Genomic DNA, 23,639 nt, shown 5'->3' with positions numbered 1-23,639 from the left:
GAATAGATGGCACAAGAGAGCAGTTATCTTTGTACCTTTTGGTAATAAAATATTAATAAAAGAAACCATAGAGTAGTGTTTAATGGGTGCCAGGTCCTGTGCCAAGCCCTTTATATATGTTATCTCATTTAATCCTCACAACAGCCTACTTAGGAAGATACTATAATCTTCCCTTTACAGATGAAGACTCTGGGATTCAGAGAGATCACCTGTTTGGCTCAAGGGCACATGGTCATCAAGTGATGGATCGGGACTCAAAGCCAGGTCCGTCGAACTTAAGAGGTTAATCTCTTGTCATTGCGCTGCATTACCCTGGGAGAGATTTAAAAAAAGAAAGAAGGCCATCTAAGCCTTAGAACTATTATGGCCTATGAGACGCATGTGAAGAGGATTTGGCAATAAACGATATGACACTGAAGAATTATGAGCAGAGCTGGGATGATTTAAGATAGGGAATTGGGGACAGGAGGTAATACATTCCCACCTAGCCTGTCTTTTCAATAAGGGATACTGAAAGACTTATTGCATAACTGTCTTTGTTCTCTAATAACTGCTCCTCTCTGGGATGATAGTGTTTCCTGGGCAATAGCATGTGGGTGTCTGGAGTCTACAACACCAAGGCCATTAGGATGGAGAGAGAGTGAAGAACAGTGTTCTTGGCATGAATGCTATATGCTGACTGTAGGATGACCTCATGGCAGTGTGTATCATGCAAGAAACAGTTTATGGAATTAATAGCATAGAACCCATCATTGCTAAATGCAATGTAGAATAGGCTACTCACTTATGTTCTGAAGGGCTTTATTTTAGAAACGGTAAAAATACGTGTATGGATTCCATGTTTTGTCTGCATTACCTTCCTCATAAGATCGTAAGTTCTTGAACACCTCTGTGGTCGCCACTGATGCTGAGGATCTTAACACCTGCAGTGACTTTTCATTAGTCATCCCTGGGTCAGGGTGACTGTATCTTCCCCCTCCAGAGATGACCTCGGGGAGAAGTGATTCTTGAAGTGCTGTCGTTCGTCTTGAGCTTCCCCGTAAGCACGAAACACCTCTACTAAATTTTTAATTTAAATTTATTTAAGTAAAAAATGATTTGATCTAAGGAAAATATTGTCAAATAAAGCAAACTTTTTATAACACCTTTAAATGGAAAATCTGTATTTGCCATAAATAGAAGGTAGTCATACAAGCCCACTAAATATTTGAATTAATTTTAATTAAATATATAGTCGCTATAATTGGTTTACAAAATTCATATCTGAAAAAATTCCTCAATGAGAATAAGTGAACTGTTCATAGTTCCTCAGGAAATTCAGTTTAGCATCACTAAGCTTAGGATAAAGATCGAATTTTCTGTCAATAAGATTATTTTTATCTTGAACCACAATTCATATTTGTACATAGAAAAGGCAAATTATATCCATTTAATTGCATCTTTGCTGATAGACATTGAGAATTGTGATGTAAGTGACTTTTTTTATTCAGCAAATTTTTTGCTTACAGAAAATCCATCAGGAGTAATGTCCAGATTGTATTTTTCGGAATGTGTCCAGTTTCTGCAAACAAATGGCAAATTGCCTTACCCCTGCACACAACCACCATCTTGTTTGAATGTGATGAGGAGATACTTGCAAGGTATTTCTAAGTGTTTTCCTAAACTATGTTTAGTGAGGGACACAAGTGAGTTCATAATCAGGTCATTCAATAACAAAGTAATTTATATAATTGTTGGTTGGTTTATTGGACAAATGAGGTCCAAGGATTGTTCACAGCATCCTATTTGGGATGAGGAGGAGACAGCAATGTCTAGGAAAAGAAAACCCTGTAGGCCGTTTCTCCCCAAGCCCCTCTGTTTCTTTCTACCCCTCTTCGCTTCTCCCCTACATGGCCCTGGCCTTCCCATTTAGGCTGCCCTTGCCCTATATAGGTTAGGAGCCCACCTGACGTCACCCAGTGTTGCACTGCAATGCCCACACCACTTGTTGGAAAACACTACTCTAAAGGAACTCTTGGTCCTCCTTGACCCTCCGTGGGGGATGCTAGCCATAGAGGAACTAACAGACTTTCTAAAACTGGTGTGCAATACAAAGAGTGGCATTTTCACTGTAAGTTAACAATCAGAGCCCTGGAGGAAATGGTCTTTGAAGGTGAACCAGGGCCAGGGGTTGTTCCTGCTGGAGACAAGGCCCAGACATGTTTCTCTCTGACTCCTTTCTCTCTCTCCTTTCATGTGGCTGGAGCCCAGGAAGGATGGGCAGCCCCGTCTTGGCAGAAGGCCTTGCCAGCTCCACTGTTCCTTACCACGCACCTCTGTTTCTGCAGACTCTCATTCCATGCTCCATAGGGCTGAGTAGCTCCCCTTGCTTAGAAAGCGGGTCCTCTCTCCCCTGCCGCATCCCCTTAGAAAGCCAGTTTGGATCTAGAGTGAGTCTCAGGATGATATTTCTAAGTAATTAGCTACATCACAATCACTTAAGGATATTTTACACATAAACTTCCCAGGCCCCATTTCAGAAACTTAATTAATTAAGCCTGGGGGTGGGGCCTGGGAATTTATATTTTAAAGGCATTCAAGTTTCTCAGAGGAACAGCTAGTTTTGGAACCACTGGTCTAGGGCAAAGAAAGAAGTGCCTTGGGTCTGTCTGCCTTGTGCAGGCGAAGGAGGTCCCTCAGCACCACGCCCTAAGTGCAGCTCTGCAGTGTCTGGACCAAACTCAGCTAAAGATAAAGGGGCCTTGGCCTAGTCTCATTGTCTGCATGTATTTTTCACCTGGGAAACTCTTGGGGCAGTAAATGATGGGTCAAGGAAAGGACTCACAGGCAGGGACCAGGTCATCGTTCTCTGGGTTTCTTCTCATTCCCAAGCATGTCAGTAGCCTACAACAGGGTTATTGAGGGCAATTGGCCATTTCTCTCAGTCAAGCCCCACATGCAAGAACTAGTGTACTGTGCTTTTTAAAAAGAAAGGACAGACAATAGAGAAGCCAGTGAAATCCCCAACGCAAAGTGTCTTCTGGCAAATTACTCCCAAGGCCTCATGTGTGTGTGGAGAAACTCACGGCGCAAGAAAACAGTTGTACTCCTGAGATCCAGAGTCAAGGAAGAATGAAGGCTTCTGTCCTGTTTCCTGCCTAGTCATTAGGTGCCAAGAGGTGAATTAATCATTTTTATGAATCAGGCCAACTGTCACTTCCTTACAAATTGCCAGAAATGCATTGGCTGACTCGACTGAATGAAAATGGGAACTTCAGCTTTTGTACAACAGAAGGCAAAACACAGCGTCTTTGATCATATAGGGAAGAGCTGCTAGGAGGATGCTTGTCGGCCACGCGAAAGTACAAACAATTTCACGGCTTGTGCTGTTCTGGGCCTCTGATTTTTCTTGTTTAATGGCTAATTTCATCAATTTACGGGGTTTTATTTTTTAAAGATCGGTTCCAGATATTTAGAATGAACATGTCTATTTATATATCTGCACAGTCCTAAACCAATAAAGGAGTAATTGTTGTATTCAGCAAATTCTTTCCTTTGTTATGATGCCCACATTATCCAGGATTTTTACTACTTGCATATTGGTCAGCTGAGGGGCAAACATTTCTCATTTTCTTAGAGGTTAGTATTTGTTTTCATGCTGAAAGTCTCTCTGACATAGAGTCACACTCACCCTTTTGCAGATTGGTCTGCCTAAACTAACATTTTTTTTCTGCATTTTTGCTATCTAAATATACTCATTCTTTCAACAAGCATTTGTTAAGCATCAACTGCAATGTGAGATCCAAGCACAGAAACAGACCTTGTTCCTGACCCAAAGGGACTGATACTTGAAAATACGGGATGCTTATCCATACGACCATTAGGCGATGGTCCAAGGTCACAGAGTCCTAGATTCTTTTTTAATTCCTCACTGTTACATTCACCCCAGTCAACATTTGATGATGGTTGTTTTTAGTCTGTATGATTGTGAGTATCGCATACACAAATCAGGACCATGCAGACTGCAGTCATGGGTTTTTTTTCCCCTCTAAAATAAAATCACAAAATTATAGTATTAAGAAGAGAGTGGCCCACTTGAAATTTGTGTGTAGAAATTAAGAGCGGGAAGAGAATTTAGTTATCACTTCAAACTCTCTCACAAATGTAGAAACTGAGACCCCAACATTTGAGGGGCTTTCCTAAAATTACCTAGTGAGTTAATGATAAGTCCAGTTATAACAATTTTCATGCAAGTATACTTTTCACTGTGTCATAAAATACTTGGTGATTTTTTTCACTTGATAGGCACTTTTCTTGAGTTTAGTGACAATTTTAATGAGCAGTGAGTTTCAAATAGAAACCTAATAAGAAACACTGCTGAGTTCATATGATATCTATAATTCTAACTTAAGTTCCTCTCCCCTAAAAGAAATGCTCTACTACCATAAGAAGCATAAAAATGCTGTCTTACTTCCTCCATGTAGGGCAAAGGTGACCTGATGGAAGTACCAATTTCTAAAACCATCTAAGACAGTCCCTTTCCAAAAGTCTGGTATCTTCAGGGAACTGAGCTAGAGCTTTGCCCTGAGTCAGGAATTAAGAAGTATGTAGAAGGTTGCAAATATACTGCATATATAGTATATTTAGTCTGTATATAGTATATATACAGTATTTAGTGTGTATATATATATATATATAGTATATATAGTCTGTAAATATACTAAAAACCATGGGATTGGACACTTTAAATGGGTTGATTTTATGGGATGTAAATTATCTCTCAATAAAGCTCTCTAAATAAAAAGACTATGCTCCAAATGAGGACTACCTATGCTCACGTGAATGGTCACACAGGAACTGGGTAGAGCTAATTCTCCCTGTACTGTTCATACCCCATCGGGGATATTTACTTGGTGCAACACAGCACCCCAAACAAATTTTGATTACGGAAGAGGCAACTTTCTTCATCCATTTGCAATTTCACATCACGAATCGCCATAGTTTGGTAACTTTCTGCTTGTCCTTGGTACTCAAGTTACAGTTAGAACAGGAGGTCCATGACGACAGGGGGATTTTCTTGTTTAGTATAGTATCGCCATTACCTACCACTTCTTGACTTGATGATACACGGGGGAGCAAGACAAACACAGGCTCCCTCTTTAAGCCTATAATCTAGTTAGAGACTCAGAAAATTAAATGGCACTTTCAGTACAGAATTGAAATAATCTATGAAAGAGAACTCTGTGGGGCCAGAAAGAGAGCACTCAATGAGATTGTTTCTAAAGTTCTTTGTTTGTGTGTGATTATTGAACTTGATGATTGAGATGAAAAGGATATAATGTTAGCATTTGTTTTAAAAATGTTCTAAATTGATTCCCTAATACCCTTTTGAAGAGGAGAAACGTTTACAGTATTGATGTTTGTGGCACAGATAGTAAGCATGTTTTGACTCAAACAATAACATGAACTAATGATTAAAATGGCCGTAAATGCCCAGTTAAGAGAGTAATGTGGTCTACTATGTTTGTCCTGTTTAGAAACATAAAACAACAGAACAATTGAAACCATGATAATTAAATCCTCCTGCCCCTGACTACCCGTTACTGTAGTAAGCCCCTCGTTTTTATTGTGATGTCACTCAAGGATAAGGATCTCTCAGGGGCAAGCATGTTTCTCTTGGATAAGAGTGGGGTGAAAGGCACTATCGAAGTCTGAATGCTGGTTGCAGAAGATAATTTGAAGAATGGGAACATTAAGCCATACTCATTCAACCTACTCTTTAAGAGTTTGACAGGAGGGCCTATACCTGCATATGCTCCCACCTCCATCCCAAGGGGAAAAAGATGTCAATGGTAAGGTTGGGGTTGGAAGGATGGAGGGAAGGAAAAGCTAATTTGATCTTACTTCTTTCTTTCTACTCTACGCATTAAAAGAGAAAAAGAGGTATACCTGGGGAAAGTGATTTTGGGTATAGGGTTCTTTAACATCTTTTGGATTCTACGAAACAGATTTTTTTAAATCTATGTTTTAAGAGTCATCTGATGAAATTTAAATGTTTTGCTTATTTTCATAAAATCTTAGTAGGACTTACCTGGAAAACCGAGAATAACAATGTAATAAGATGCTAGAGTTCAGAAGGCTAGCAATAGGAGTGGGAAAAGCAGGGAGAGGCAAAGATGATGCGAGAATGATGGTAATAATAACATCAATGCACAATCGCTATGTGCAAGGGATACACTTTGTATTTTCTAAATATTAATCTGAATTTCTGGAGTTATCTTAATCTTAAAATAACATGTGAAATAATTATTAATTCCTTGATTTCACATATGAACCAGAGCTCACAGACATTTCATACAATGGTGTTAGATTCGTGGAGACACTATTAGATCCATGGGGGACCCCAAAGAACCCATCAGGTCAGCGGCAATGTCATTTCATTCCTTTGAGCCTTAATTTCCTCATTTAGGAACAGGCATTTAATCATTCAACAAAAGTTAGCGCCACTTGTGATGGATACTACAAGGTTGAAGAGAAATAGAGCTCTGCCCTGAGTGGGCTTAAGATTCATGGATGAAGACAGCCATTAACCAAGGCATCTCAGACAAACACAAAATCACAACCATGATAAGGGCTGAGCAGAAAAGGTGTATGGTTGTGGCAGAAGCTACATAACGTCCTCTCCATATGGCTTATAACCCTTAGTCAATCTCTGACACACCAGTCTGTGGGGTGATTTTACTCCCAAAGCAAGCACCTGCATTTCTTTGTCCAAGGTCATGCTCTCACTGCCAGCACCCACTTCACCTGCAAGCACAGAAAACCACAAGTGCCTGGAAATTTACTCCCCTACTCAACCCTGTGCAGACCCTCAACCAAGATGTCATTCATTCATTAGTCATTGACCTAGACAGGAGTAACTATAGTAACCAGAATTGTTTGAAGGCTTAATAAGGTATTGTGCACTAAATGGGAGTGTCTGGCACATAGTAATACTCAACAAATAGTAACTATAAAAATGATAATCAAGAAAAAGAAGCGTGAAGAAGGTAACAGATGCTCTTGCAACAGCGAAGGAAATCAGAAGGGTTAAACAAGAGTTTTACGATTGAAGCTTTTCAGGAAATAACTGGAAAGCAGGTTCATTCGTGGCTGAGATTTCTTGAGGCCCTGGATCATGTGACCCTCAGCTGCCAGCCTCCTGGCACAGGTGCATGGCTGAGGTCCTCAAAGGACTGAGAGCTGGCAGCCTGGGAATGACCAGCTGCCAAACGCCTCCTTTTCCCAGAGTGGGAGGAAGTCGGTTCCTGTGTGACTATTAATTAAATCCTCACTGGGTGGGCACTTTCAATGTCTCTTCCCGTGGCAGTCTTACTAGCAGGGTTCATAACTGAACCGCAGCCAGCCTCGTCAGGGAGCAGGAAACAACCCTTGGCTGGGGCCAAAGCACTTGTTCTCCATCCAAATTTACTCACCCAGGTAGAGGTCTGAGTTGGAGGTCAGCCTGTGATCCTCAATGGATCGATTGTTTCCACTCATCTCCCCTCTGCAAGGTCCGGAAGACACGAAATAGGATTTGGGGGAAGATTAATGTGCTGCTTTACCGTATTGTCTATCTGGAAGGCACACTCTGGGCATTGTTTATTAGCACAAAGAGTCTTTCAGAGTTACCCTGTACAGGACTGCTTTTTGGAAGATTATGTTTGGGGTTAAGAGTCTCAATATCCCCAGGACAAAGTGGCAGGGAGATTTAGCAGGCATCTAGATAATCTCATCAACCCAGATCATTCAGAGGCTGGTTTTACTGCCTTCAAATGCAGAAGCCAAATAATCACCAGCTAGTTCAACTCCTTTCCAACACTTTTACTGCTACACAGAGAAAAGCGGGCTGACATTTACGAAGAACTGATCATGTGCCAGATATTGTCCTAGGCACGTCATCTGCACTCTCCTCTTTAATTCTCACATAAAACTCATTATTGTTTCCTTCAAGGATGAGGAAACTGAGGTTCAATAAAGGTAAATAATTCACTTAAGGTCACACAGCAAAAGATGACATTACCGGGTTTAGAATACAGGTCTGTTTCAGGAAATAAAATCTTTCCACTTAGGAAAGAGAGGAGCCAATTTTTTTTTTCAAACAGGCCAATGATAAAAATTTGTTTAAAAATTGCCCCGTGGCTTCCACTTATAGGATGTTAGTATAAGCTTCCTGAAGACCAACTCTCAAACAGACAAATTTTGGACAAAATATGAAAAACACCTGCCTAAAGATCTGGAGAGTAGTCATCCGCAGGCACAGTGTTGAAGGGAGTCAATGTGGAGAAGCAAATAGCAAAGGGGTAAGTTTCCTTTCCTTTCTCTTCCTTTCCATGAGGAACCCCAGATATTACCTTTGTAAAGAAGGCTTTAAATCAGCTGGTTCAAATATTTCAGAAATGAAAGAAAATTATGTCTAAAGAACTAAAGTAAACCCTTAGAGTGATGGTACGGTATGTGAATGATGCCCCAAATAGAGAATGTCAATAAGGAGACTGAAATTATTAAACAGAAACAAAAATTCTGGAATTTAAAAAGCCCAAGAATTGAAATGAAAAAAAATGTACTGGAGGGGCTAAGTAGCATATTCGAGCAGGCAAAGGAAAAAATCAGCAAACTTGAACGTGGGTCAGTTGAGATTACAGTCATACAACGCTTAACGACAGTGATATGTTCTGAGAAATGCGTCGCTAGGTGATTTCATGGTTATGTGAACATCATAGAGTGCACTTAGACAAACCTAGATGGTGTAGCCTACTACACACCTAGGAAACATGGTACTAATCTTATGGGACCAGTGTTGTATGTGTGGTCCACTGTCGACTGAAATGTTGTTATTGCAGCCCATGATTATATTATAGCTTTGTAATATAATTTGAATCAGAATGTGAAGACTCCGGCATTGTCTTTTTCCTCAAGATCGTTTTGGCTGTTTGGGGTTTTTTGTGATTCCACATGAATTTGGGGATTATTTTTTCTATTTCTGTGAAAAATGCCATTGGAGTTTCAATAGGGATTGCATTGAATCTGTGGATCACCTTGGGTAGTAGAGACATTTTCACAATATTAATTCTTCAAATCTTCAATTTCTTTCACCAATGTCTTATAGCTTTCAGTGTACAGATCTTTCTCCTCCTTGATTAAATTTATCCAGAAGTGTCTTATTGTTTTTTGTGCTCTTGTGAATGGGATTTCAAAAAAATTTTTCAGATGGTTGTTAGTATAGAAACACAACTGATTTTTGTATGTTGATTTTCTATCCTGCAATTTTAATGAATTCATTGATTAATTCTAACAGTTTTTTGGACTCAGAGTTCTATGTAGAAGATCCTGTCATCTGCAAAGAGACAGTTTAATTCCTTTCCTTCTAATTTGGAAGCCTTTTCTTTCTCTTGCCTAATCGATCTGGCTAGGACTTCCAGTACTACGCTGAATAGAAGTGGTGAGAGTAAGCATCCTTATCTCATTCCTCATCTTACAGGAAGCCTTTCACGTTGAGTATGATGTTAGCTGTGGACTTGTCATATATGGTCTTTCTTATGTTGAGATACATTCCTTCTGAATCTAATTAGTTGAGAGTTTTTTTTTAATCATGAAAGGATATTGAATTTTATCAAATGCTTTTTCTGCATCTATTGAGTTGATCATGTGATTTTTAGCCTTTGTTCTGTTAATGTATGTATACATTTATTGGTTTGCAAATGTTGAACCATCCTTGCATCCCAGGGAGAAATCCAAGTTCATCTTGGCATATAATTTTCTTAATGTGCTGTTGAATTCAGTTTGCTAGTATTTTGTTGAGGATTTTCACCTCCATATTCATCAAGGATATGGCTTGTAATTTTCTTTTCTTACAGTGTCCTTATCTGGCTTTGTTATAAGAGTAATGCTGGCCTCATAAAATGAGTTTGGAAGTTTTCCCTCCTCTTCAACTTTTGGAAGAGTTTGTTAATCCTTCATTAAATGTTTGAAAGAATTCACCCATGAAGCCATTTGTCCTGGGATCTTCTTTATTACCAACACAAAAAATAACAAATGTTGGAGAGGAAGTGGAGAAAAGGGAACACTCATACACTGCTGGTGGGAATGCAAACTGGTGCAGCCACCACGGAAAACCATATGGAAATTTCTCCAAAAATTAAAAATAGAAATACCGTATGATCCAGCTATCCCACTACTGGGTATTTATCCAAAGAATATGAAATCAATAATTCAAAGGGATTTATGTACCCTTATGCTCATTGCAGCATTATTCACAATAGCCAAGATGTGGAAGCAACCCAAGTGCCCATCAATGGATGAATGAATAAAGATGTGGTATATAAATACAATGGAATACTACTCAGCTATAAAAAAAGGAAAAAATTGTCCCATTTGCAACAATATGGATGGACCTTGAGGATATTATATTAAGTGAAATAAGCCAGACAGAGAAAGACAGACATCGTATGATTTCACTCATATGTGGAAGATAAACCAACAGATAGATAAAGAGAACAGATTAGTGGTTACCAGAGGGGAAGGGGGTTGGGGGGGGGGGAGTGAAAGGAATAAAGGGGCACATATGTATGGTGATGGATAAAAATTAGACTACTGGTGGTGAGCATGATGTAGTCTATACAGAAACTGATATATAATAATGTACACCTGAAATTACACAATGTTATAAACCAATATGACCTCAATAAAATTGGGTGGAGAAAAGTTGGAAACAATCCAAATGTTTGTCAACTGAAGAATAGATAACCAAACTGTGGTATATCCATACAACAGAATATTATTCAGCCATAAAAAAGAATGAAGTACTGATATATGCTACAATAATGGTAAATTTTGAAAACATTATGCCAAGTGAAAGAAGTCAGTCACAAAAGATCACATAATATGTGATTTGAGTCATGTGAAATGTCCAAAATAGAGAAATCTATAGATTCAGAAAGAAGTTTAGTGGTTACCTAGGGTTGGGGGGAAGCTAGGGGTCAGGAAGGTGCTAGCTAAAGTGTGTAGGGTTTCTTCTTTGGTTTTGAAAATGTTCTAAAATTGGCTGTGGTGATGCTTGCACACATCTGTGAATATATCCAAGCCACTGAATTGTACACTTTAAATGGGTACATTGTATGGTATGCAAACTACATCCCAATAAGGTTGTTTTTTTAAAAAACAAACAAACAAACAATTTAAGCAGTGGAGTATAACCCAGAGCCATAGAAATTGTTTGACAGCAGAGAATATCTGAACTGAAAAAAACTCTTCTCTGGAGATCTCTAGTCCAGGGATTTTCAGTTCGGGATGGACATCAGGATGACCTGAGGATCTTCTAGCACACACATTCCCAAGCCACTGTAGATTTCCTAAATGAAAATCCTTGAGGGTGGAGTCAGCCTGTGCATCTTGTAAGCTTGCAGAGACGATTCGGGTATGCAGCCAGGATAGAGAACCATAGCCCTAGACTGAATGCATGGCTAGTCTATGGCAAAGCTGACACTAGAAACTGGTTTTATCTGACTGGCAGTCCGAGGTGCTTTCTAAGAGCTCTGCTGCCTCTCAAAAATAATAAATTCATCCCAGTTGTCAACAACAAGTAATGGAGACTGAAGATCTTGGATACCTGGGGTTCATTACTTAAGGAAAGAGATCTTGAGATTTACTGTCTCTAAGAAGGGAACCCTTGTACACTGCTGGTGGAAATGTAAACTGGTGCAGCCACTATGGAAAACAGTATGGAGGTTCCCCCCCAAATTACAAATAGAACTTACCATGTGATCCAGTTATTCCACTTCTGGGTATTTATCCAAAGAACACAAAAACACTAATTCAAAAAGATGTGCACCCCTATGTTCATTGCAGCATCATTCACAGTAGCCAAGACTTGGAAGCAACCCAAGTGCTCATCAAGGGATGAAAGGATAAAGAAGATGTGGTATATATATACAAAAGAATGCTATTCAGCCATAAAAAAGATGAAATTTTGCCATTTGCAACAACATGGATGGACCTTGGGAGTATTACACTAAGCGAAATAAGTCAGACAGAGAAAGGCAACTACTGTATGATTTCACTCATATGTGGAAGACAAACAAACACATAGATATGGAGAACAGCTTGGTGGTTAGCCAAAGGAGAGGAGGCAGGGGGAAGGCAAAAGAGGTAAAGGGGTACATGTGTATGGTGATAGATGGCAACTAGACTTTTGGTGGCAAACATGATGTAGTCCATACAAAAGTAAAAATATAATGATGTACCCCTGGAATTTATATAATGTTATAAACTAAAGTTACTTCAATTTAAAAAAAAAAAGATTTACTGTCTCTATTCCCTGAATTAAGTAGACCTTACTAAGGGCATTAATTACTAAGTGTGTTTCTATGGTGCATTGGAAAGAAGACCACATTGGAAGCCAGAAAATCTGGGATTTAGAGTTTGTTCAGCAATTAATCCTCTGGATAAACTTGATTTATTCTCATACCCTCTTGAGCCCAGGATATCATTTAGATCTTGTGATTCTCAACCCTGAATATACATTGTAATAACCTAGAGAAAATGTAAAAAAAACACTGTGGCCATGCTTCACCTTCAGAGATTCTGATTCCATTGATTTGGGGTAGAGCTGCAGGACCCCAGGTTATTCTTATATTCAGCAGGGTTGGGAACCATTGATTCCATTCCAACAACATTGTAGATGAGTCATTTAAGGGCTCTTCCAAGCCCTTGACTCTTCCATAATTTTACGATGGTTTCCATTCTCACTGAAAATCTAAGAATGACTTCAGCCTATTGTGTAAGTGGCCTGAAAGTGCAGTTACTAAAGCAATTTATTTATCTGCCCTGGGTGGGTTCAACAAGCAAAGATTGAAAACATCTGTGCTGAGTCTTAGTTGCTGCGGTGACACGGGACACAATGAGGATGCGGGGGAAGTGGTCCTCAGGGAGCTTGTTGTTGAGCTTGTTGTTGGAAAGCTCAAATCAAAACCTTTTTGGATGTATGTCTCTGTTCCTATGATGCTAGCAGCAAATGCCCTGCCTCTGCCTTATTGGGGGGCTTGGAACACGGGACCCTAGAGTTGTCTGGCTCCACAAATACCTTATTTTCCTTCTCCTCACCCAGGAACATCTGAAAGCTCATACTGGTACTGGCCTAACTCTCAACAAGGAAAACTATTTGTACCACTCTGGGATAGTGAAGGTCACAGAGGAATGAGACAGAAGCATAAATGAGCTCTGATCCACTCAGGGCAAAAAAAACAGCTTAAATTCATGATTGAATTTGCAAAGGTTAATGTTCTCTCTCCTGTCCCCTTTCCTGTCTGTCCCCTTTCGAATTCCCTTGATTCCCTACCCCTAAAAGGAAGTCAGTTTCACTGTTGAACATTGATCTTCAGTCCTTAATTAGCAAGCCTTTATCACTGCATTTACTTTTCTTTATCCAAAGAAAAACCACCCCATTCTGGAAGTTAGGATTCTGCATCAAGAAGAGAGAACACTGGAGCTCAGAGGAGAGGTGAACGGGGCCTCCTCCAAGTTCTCTCTGTTTTATAAAGAGCTCTTCTCTACCCACGGCTGGCACCAAATCCCTGAGACTTCTCTCAGTGTTTTGGAGTGAATATCTGATTTCCCTGTCCCTTTTGACTCATTCAATTAATTCACTCTATATTGCTCTTTTTTAAGGAATACTTATGGGAATGAAATTAGAGATTTTGGATTATGAAAAAGATTAAAGAATAAAAACCAATATACTCAACTTATTTCTCTTCTTTCTGTTGAGATTAATTAATCCTCTTTTCCAGTTTCTGCCATGAAAAATGTGTTAAAATCAGGCCTTGATTTTTCCCGTCTCCAAAAGGAGAAATTTGGACAACATAACTTTTAAGGCTTTTTCCTGCTCTAACAGTTGTAACTTCCATTTTCTCTCCGCTTTTCCCTACAGAAAGTTGTTTCCTATTAAAATTATACTTAGGTTTAGGGTTTAAATGAAAAATAACACAGAGCACCTTTTACTTAATCTTGGGTGCTATTTTGTACTTTACTTCATTAGTATTAATTTTGGCCCCTGAAAGTAGGTTAGGGAGGATAAGATGAGGGAAATGATATTAATTCATTGACATATTCCATAAGTACTTGTTATTTGCCAAAATTTAACTCAATATTAGAAACACTAGATAAGATATGGCCCTTTTTTACATACCTCTTGGCCCTTTCTTTTATATATCTCTTGGTGTAGAGATAAAATTATACTTTATAATAAAATGCATCTTTTTATAAGAGATAACATAAAACTATGTACAAAGTGCTACGGGAAACAGAAATGAATGTCATTAATATAATGGATTCAGAAAAGACTCCAAAGCTGGTGGAATTTGAAAGGATTCTGGAAGGATGGATAGGAGAATACTAGGCAGAGAAGAGGCAAGGGCAATCGAGGAGAACAGCATGTTCAGAGTTATGAGTGCAACAGGCAGCCTCCAAGAAAGCCCCCAATGATCTCTGCCTCCCAGTATCCAAGCCCTTGTGTAGTCCCCTCTCATTCTGAAAAAAGCCAATCTGTGTAACCTGTGAAATACTGCCAAAATGATTGTGTGTGTTTCCAAGGCTAGGCTATCAAAAATATCATGGCTTCTGTCTTGGTGCCTCTTGGATTTCACACTCTGGGGGAAGTCAGTCCACATGTTGTAATGATGCTCAAGCAGCCCATGGAGAAGCCCCCCTGAAGAAGAACTTGAAGACAATAACCGGAAACATGTGAGAGCGCCATCTTGGAAGCAGATTCCCCAGCCCAGCCAAGTGTTCAGATAGCTGAGACCTGCCTGACATCTTTCCTGTAACCTCCCCAGAGACCTCAAGCCAGAGCCACACAGCTAACCACTTCTGGATTCTGAAATGTTTATTGTTGTAAGCCACTATGTTTGGGGGTCATTTGTTTTACTGCAATAGCTAGCTGATATAGGTGGCATCCAAGTTTATGTCATGCTCTGAGATAAGGGGAATGGTAAGGGATGGGGTCCAAGGGAAAGAGGAAGGTTTGATTGCAAAGGTTTTGTAGTCAGGGTGGACCACAGAGAACTATAAAAGGGGATGGTTGTTGACTTTAGCAATGAAGTGGTGCACTTGGATTTGTGAATTAGAAAGTAAACTTAGACACTAGAGCATGATCTGAAGAAAGGTGTTAGCAGATATATATATTAGGCATAATTCACAGTGAATTTTTTCCTACTGGATTGTCTGTGTCCACCTTTATTAGATGCGGACTTTCAGAGTTACAAGAGAATTCATGGATTCCCTCCTCTGCCTCTTCAAGAATCTGATCCATGGCCTACTTGACAGATGACCTTCCTGCCTCTGCTTGAATATCTCCAGGGATGGGAAGCTCACCACTAGTTGAGCCAGTTACCGACACATGGCTTTGAAGAGCTATATGACTCCCTATAATTCTAACAGACTACTGGGACTGGGTTTTAGGATTGTCTCTCCCATTAGAGAACTGGTAACTTTGGAACTGGAACTTTTAAGATCAGTGTAGACTTGGATGGGGTTCAAGATTCTAGTGCCTGCCACCAGTCTGCTCATTCTCTTGAGATAAGCTCAAATACATCAGTAATAAAGTAATGATTCTGACCTTCAACCCCAGAGATACTCATTAACTCCAAGTTGGGGTCTGAGTAGAGTGATTGAGACATTACCCTTACTACCATTTCTAGACTTGGCCTTACCAAATTGAGCAACCGTATCATCAGACAGAAAGCTGAACTCATCTCAATCCCTCTACTTGACATCTTATTTTGCAGCAATTTTAAAGTCTTGGATTGAAAGAAAAGGCTTTGTAGTCATTTATAGTTTTCTGAATACTCCAGAGAGTTCATACTGTAATACATCCTGTGCCATCTATGATGGTCCTCAAATGGCCATGGATGGAGGTGGTCAGAAGGTTGCAGTCCCACGATGTCAATGATGAAGATGAGGTCATGGTTAATCAAGACTTGGCTCAGATCAAGCTCTGGTAGAAGAAGCATGAGAAGCACTCCAGCTTGAATAAATCCCTTGCCTTTCCAGTCCAGGGTTATAACACTTGGCGACCATCAGAGCCCTGTTAATTGACTTGGACATCCATGCAGTTACTTAATCAGTAGGTTCAATCATCTGGGGTTTTAACAACTTTTAATCATTCAGTATACGATCCCTGTAGGTCCTGCCAAGACACAGTTTTAAGAGAGAGGAAACAGAGTAATGGAAGCAAGATTGTGAACAAGAAGGTCGCCTTGTATCTTGTTTTACATAGAAGCTTAAACTCTAGAGCTGTATTTATGTTGGTATTGCGCTGATCTTGGTCATTCATTTGATCTATGAAACTTTATTTCAGGATCTGTAATAGGAGGCCCCTTAAGTTTCAGAAATGTAGTGTAGTAAAAAATGGACTTTAAAGTCAGATTGACCCACTTTGAAATCATGGCTTTGTTGGCGTTGGGACATCTAGATTCAATATGGCAAGGAGTGCAGTTAGCTGAGAACTTCCAGCTGCAGTGCCTCAGCTCTGAGCACAGTGGGGATTCGGGAGGATAACCATTTCTGCTCAACGTGGGACATCTCTAAAGGGCAATCTTTGCTCCGAAGCTGCCCATTGAATTGGCCAACACTTTGTCAGAGCTCCCTGCCCACACACATAAAATGAGCCATTTGAACTACTAATTCCATCTCAGTGTCTGCTTCCCAAAGGACCCAAATGACAGAGTAAGTTACTTAAACTCTCTGAGATTCAATTTCTTCCTCTCTCAAATTACATTGCTACCATATGCATCATCAGAATCTGAAGAGGTTAAATGAGATAGCATACACACAGTATCCTGGATCATAATAGACCATCACCAAGATTTTTTTTGCCTTCATTCAGTTCACTAGTAGGACCTTTTCCATTAGTGGTGTGTAAAAATAAGATACATTCTTCAACATCATTCACCAACTATGATCTGCCTAGAATAGCATTAACCACCCTAAGGGGCATGGGATGCTGCAAACATACAAATGTAGAAGAGTATGACACATCTATCATGAGTCCATGAGCATCTTGAGGGTGGGGACTTCACGTTTCCTAAGTGCTCTGATGAATGTAAACACAGGGTGTCAGAGAGGTGCACAGAACAGAGGAACCTGGCCTGGAATGTCAAGAAAAATTGCCTGGGCAGAAAACACTTGACCTGAGTTTGGAGGAATGGGTCCACGTTCACCAAGCAAAAGAGGAAGCTTGTTGCCAGAAGAGGGGGCAGCCCTTGCCAAGTCTCAGAGACACCAGAGAACAAGGTAGAGTGAGGCAAAGTCAAGATGGTGCATGATATAGAGCAAAGTGGGGAAGGGAGGTGTCCCAGCAGAGCTGCCCCATGAGGGCTTCATGACAGGGATTATAGGCCCCACTGTACAGAAAAGGAAGCCCAGGTGGGAACCCCTGGAAGGGGTTAAACACCCAGCCTGGGGTCACAGAGTGGTAAATTCCCTGAGCCATGCAGAGGCACAGCCCAGGTCTTTACGCTCTTCTACCTGCAAGTATAAGGAGACCTACCCACCCAGGGAGTTACTGAGGGGACCCAGACAAGCCCTGAGCAGGTCTTAATTAGCTGCTTGCCTATGGAGCAGGGAGAGAGACGCAGTAAACAACCTCAAAATCAACACTTGAGGCTTTTCCTCGTGAGAGGATCTCTGCGCTCAACAGTTCAGAGAATTTGAGCTCCTTTAAAGCACAGTTTAGGGGAAACAGAAGCCAATGTACACATTCACAGCATTCAGTTCCCCTGAATCAATTATGCCTAAGTGATGCTAAGGGCCTGACACGGCCACAAAAGAAAGAACAATCTTTAACCTCAAAACTGAAGCTGATCCTCAGGCCTTAATCTGAGCCATTGTGACCGGCCCTGCTTGCAAGCCCAGGTCTGGTTCTCATTGCTTTTGTGGATTTAAGTAAAATCCTTCACATAATTTAAATTAGGGTTTGTGTTGATGATATTTCTTTTGTTATAATATAAAAAAGAAAGAAAGAAAGAAAGTAAGAAAGAAAACAATCAAATCCCTACCATCCAGGCCATTGATCTAGTGGACACAGGCTGTCTCAATAGATGAAGAGAGCATTTTCCCAAAGAATGAGGGTGACATCAGTGGAGGCATTGGCTCAGGGGGTGTGAAGAGCACCCTCTTTTAAAAGAGAAGATGGGCTCAGGCTGCTCCCATCTCCTGCTGTTGCTTGTTGGTGCAGGGAGCCTAATGCAGACCATACAGGATCAGGAGGCTCCCATAGGAGGCCACAGGGACACCCTGTGAGGCTGCTGGGTCTAAAGCAGCTTTCAGATGCCATTTATCTAAAAGAAACCACACCTCATGCTGGGTGAGAATACACAGACCAATCTAGCTCAACTCTCTCGCCTTCTAGATGGAGAAATGCAAGATTTGATTGGACAGGTGACTTGCTCCAGATCAAGGCCAAGCTCACGGCACAGGCAGAATTAGAATCCAAACTTTCTGGTTTCCAGACCGTCACTCTGATTTGGCTCAGCTACTCAGAAGGCAATGAAAGGCTTCTGGTTCCAAGTTTTTCTTTCCATTTGGGTGAGAAAAATGGGATACAATTCTGAAAAAATAGGCTGCCCAGGGAACAGTGGAAAAAAAACAACCCCAAACAGTTTTGGCAGCAATAAGAATGTTGTAAAATGCAGTTTTAGATCTTGCATATTATCGTCTTTGTGCATGCACGGATGGGTGTGTACTTTACTTTTGTGGCTCTGTATAAATATAGACTTGTCAGTTGCCTATGCCACGTGGTTTTGGATTGACAGATGCGGCCCCTACCAACAGGAGAGCAACCCCCTTGCACCTGATGCTGAAATGACAGAAAGGAACATTGAAGGTAGACGAGGTTGGTAGAGAGAAAAGATGGCCAAAGTTGAAAAGGCTCTTAGGAGATGGCGCAGTTCAGCCTGTCTCAAAAAATATTCCATGGAAAGGTGATCTGCAGTTATCGATGGAAAAAGTTCCCATGGTCAAATGGCTTTGGGAAACCTTTAGTTTAATCCCAATCAAACAGGTTTCTTTCCTACGAGACTCCTTTCCTGCAGGGTCTTTACTATAATAACGTGCACTGAGGAGTTCTAGGAGAGGACCAGAAGATACAGACTTGCCCAGACTTATATGTCCACTGAATCCCTTTTCATTCTAAGGACAATCTCATGAGACTAATGTTTCATGGGAAATAACCTTTAAATGTTGAACTTTTCCAATATCCTAATTTTACAGATGAGGAACAAAAAGTCCGAGAGCAAAAACAACTTTCCTTAGGTCACACTCCTCATCAGTGGCCCAACCAGGACTGAAACCTGGACCTTCAGACAATAACCAAAGGACTCAACCCTTTCCTTGCTGCTATCTACCTATGGGTTTCCAGTAGAGTTATCGATAAGTAGTAAGGCAGCGATGAATCAATAACTAAGTGTTTTACCTGCATTATCTTATATGGTCTTGGTTCAAATCCTATGGGACAGATACTCTTATTACCAGTTTTACAGATAAGGAAATGGAAACAATATAGCGGCCATTTGACCTTGGGCAAGTAGTAGTACATGGAGAGTGAGTGAATGAACGAATGATACAGGATAAGACACTTTTTACTACAGATATAAATGACTTCCCTGGAAAGAGGAAGCTATAGGGCTAAAGAGAGGAGTAAGAGAGGGATTCTGGCTTCCCTGTGACCATGTCAGAGATCCTTCTCTCAAACTTGAGCTGAAGATCACACTGCAGATCCAACAGCTCCATAATTCAGTCCCATGACCGCTACAGTTGGTGCCCAGACTGGAGAGGCTATGCAGGTCTTGCAATGGAACCTCATTCTAGCCTCCCTGGTCAAAGCCTGAGAGGTCCCATCCTGGCCATAAGGAAGGCATTAGCCCAGCCCTCTCACATTTCCATTGTCTCTTGAAAGTTGCTCAACCATCACAGAAATCCCATCTCTTGGGATTTCAAATTGTTTCCCATCCTTGCCCTTAATGCTTTGCTCCTGTCTTACGATAGAAAAACCTTAAAACTTAAAGTTAGAATTCCTGGGATTGGACCCTGACACTGGACCTTATACATGTGTGACCTTGAGCAAATATTCTGAGGGATAAGAGAATCACCATCATCATCATCATCATCTAAGTGCTTATTATTGGCTGTACCCACACGATCAGCTTTAAGCTTCACAACAAACCATTGGGGCAGCTGTTACTATTGTCCACATTTTATAAATAAGGAAACGCAGCACAGAGGAGCTAAACGAGTTCCTCAATTTAGGACCATGGGGAGATAGCAGAGCTGGAGTTTGAACGCAAGTCATCGGACTCTAGGGTCCTCTGCTTCACAACCACTCGGTGAAATAAACACTTCTGAAGTGCATGTATTGTATGTGTGAGTGCGGATTTGTGAATGGATTCTCCTCAGTTTTCACAAGCCTACGAGGTAGGTATTATCATCTCCATCATAAAGATGAGGCGGTTGAGTCTCGAAGAGTTTAAAAATCTGCTAGATGGCACATGCACAACAAATGAGCGGTGGAGATGGAATAGGAACTGAGAGCTGCGTCTCTGCAAAACCTAAGCTTTTGATTCTATGATTCCGATGTTTCCGAACCACACTTTCCTCGTTTGCAGACAAAGGTACTAATAATGCCACCCTCTCAGTGACTGCCGTGAAGACCTAGGTTTGTGAAAGATCTCATCAGCTACATGCCCGATGATGGTTGCCTACTCTCATCTCAGTCGTTGCAAACCAACAACGAGGAGTCTCCCTGGCAGGCTGCCACGTGCTGACTCTGGGTTCATGTGTTGGCTGGATGTTAGAGTCACTCACCTAATTTTTTAGGGCCTTTTAAAATGTATGAGGTAATTTGTCTTTGTTAGCGAAAAAGATTTAGTGATGAATTCAGCCTACAGCATAATTAGCCCCAGGCCTGTCTGTCCCTGAGGGAGTCCTTCCTATCTTAGCAAAACAGAGGCAACCTGAGGCTCAGGGGCATGTCATTTTGGAGAGTCTAGCTAATCTAACAAAATGAGTTGAATCAACAGGTCTTTCTTCCTGCCACCTCTAAGGGACTCTACTTCTCCCCAAAGCAAAACAAAGGAGGAGTTATTGCTAGCCTTAAGGTTGATTGAACAGCATAAATTCCAACTGCTAACTATTAAGAATTGCTAGATTCTTGGTTTGTCTTTCTACAGATGCTCTTTGGGGTTGAAAGGAACAAAGGGGTATACTTAGGAAGTGGAAGACACTTGTTATGCTTGCTATTGCTTTGAGAACATGCCTCTACTTGATTTTCAAAAGACTTTCTGAACATAAAGGCTAGGTGGTTGCCAGTCTGCCTCAAAATGACAGGAGGATTTGCTCAAAAGAGAGAGTCTGCACTTTAATTTTAAATCAGGCTTTGTTCCTGCCCACAGAGCAACCAAGAATGCGAGGAACTTTTTGCTCTCCATCCCTAGTGGCTTAGATCATTTCGCTATCACGTGACCTTCGGTGATCTAAGTCACCTCTATCCTGGTTTTGCCAAAAAGTTGACTGCTGTTCAGTTCTTCCTCTCACTGGCTGTCCAGCAACAAAATGTCTTTTCCCTACCAACTGAAGATAAATAGGCAAAAAACAAAAAAAAATCCTATGGAAATCCCACTGGTGGTAGATGTGTGTTATCTTAGACGGCTTCTGCTCTCACATGCTGAAGTCCATGGGATTCCATAATGGTCCTCGGAGTTACTGGTTTCAGAGTCCACAGTGAAGCCAGATGGAATTTTTGCAGCCAGCTAAAAACTAGCACCTCTCCTCTACTCCCAGTGAAGTGACGTGACCAAAACAACGAGGCAGAACTCACAGATCTGATGACTCACCAGAGGACATAGCAAGTACCTATAATGAAGTTTCTGACCAATTCATGAGAATGAAATAATTCCAAGGCTACTTTCTGCAGAGTGTGTGAAATGACACTTCAGATATACAAATACAAAACTCATTATCTAAATCTCCTGATGTTAATATTCTCTTGAACTCCTACATCGATCATACAAGGCCCTTCGTGATTTTATGCTTATCTGGATGGGATCAATATTTATTGATCACTTCATTGGCAACCCAATGCATTGTGGGACGCTGCTTGATATGATGACGTTCTTCTCCTGCTGTCTTTTCCCATAATTGCTCCCCCAATTCTTTGATACCAAACCCTGTGAACTTCTCCAGGCTAGCCATGCTGTGTAATCTCTCCCTGCCATGCTGTGCCTTCCTCTGCTCGCCTTAATGAAATCTTACTCATCCTTAAAGACTGAGTTCCAGCCTCACCCCTCTGGTGTAACCTCTAGTTGACTCTACTTTGGGTTTTCTCAGCATGATTGTGGTAGATTGAAACACATGGCCACAATATTTTGCAGTGCCTCCCATCAAAAGTAGGAGTCCATTTCCTCATTCTTTAGCTTCAAACTTGCTTTGACCAACAGAATGTGGTGGAGGTAACACTATGTGAATTCTACAATCCAGTCCCGAAGATGTCTTGAAATGTTCTCCTTTGTCCTCTTGAAATGCTGGCCTGACACCGCCATTTAAAGAAGTTCAGTCCTTCCTAGGGGAGGATGTGAAGCCATGTGGAGAAGAAGCCCAGAAGAAGTGCCCCAGAGAATGCTAGCACCAACTGCCAGAAATTTGAGGCCATCTGGACCATCCACTTCAGTTGAGCTAACAGATGATGGCAGCTCCGCGAGTAACACCAGATAAGCCAGGAGAAGAACCATCCATCTGAGTCCAGCCCAAATTGCAGAATAAATTTGATTTATTTATATTAAATGAATGAATAAATGGTCATGGTTGAAAGATACAACATTTTGAGGTGGTTGGTTAGGCAGCAACAGATAATAGATACAATGAGACATTTTCTTTGGTGTTTTGGAAAGGTTCACACACGTATAGGAAGCCATGGGAACCTTTGTGTTTGGGAAGGTGGATTATTTCCATGGGAAAATTCTTTCTTCTCTTACCCTCTTTATCTAACCAACTCCTATTCACTCTTCAGGTCTGAAATTAGACAACTTTTCTTTGGGAATTCTTCTCCAACTCCTGAGATCAAGTTATGCGTTTCTTTGATGGGCTCATTTGCATACTGCTCTTTCCCTGTTATAGTCATTTCACACCCCATGGTTGTAATGCCTGCTTTCCCCATGAGACTGAAGGCTCAACAAGGACAGGACAGAGCCTGCGTCAGTCATTATTGTGCTCCCAGCTTTGGCTTAGCATGTCAGACATGGAAAGAACTTTCTGCTTGGGTATCTCATCAGTCCATCAAGTGGTTACTGATGCCCTCACCAGGCCACCCATTCCACTGCAGGGCAGTGACATGTGTGACACTGTTTGACCTTAAATGAGACAGCCTCTACCTCTGTGTGTACTTTCTGTTCATAGGCTTACATCCGATCACTGAGAGCTCCCAAACATCCCCTACATATTTGCATATTTGCATACAGGCGCTGCGATCTCCTTAAACATTTCTTCTTCAGCCTACAGTATAAGTAACAGCTGAGGCCCCTGGGGATGTCTGGCCGGGGGTACCACCTGACCATCCAGTTTCTCTTCTCTTGACAATT

General features: G+C 41.0%; 1 protein-coding gene across 1 annotated transcript in view; it reads right to left on the bottom strand.

Annotated features, from left to right (window-relative positions):
* The window catches only part of SYCE1L (synaptonemal complex central element protein 1 like), a 120,441-nt gene that overhangs the window by 47,220 nt on the left and 49,582 nt on the right, over positions 1 to 23,639 (bottom strand). The window lies entirely within an intron of this gene.

The sequence above is a fragment of the Equus przewalskii genome, chromosome 3 (genome assembly GCF_037783145.1).
Source record: "Equus przewalskii isolate Varuska chromosome 3, EquPr2, whole genome shotgun sequence".
In the NCBI taxonomy this organism is placed as follows: domain Eukaryota; kingdom Metazoa; phylum Chordata; class Mammalia; order Perissodactyla; family Equidae; genus Equus; species Equus przewalskii.
This window is presented reverse-complemented; position numbering and strand designations above follow the sequence as displayed.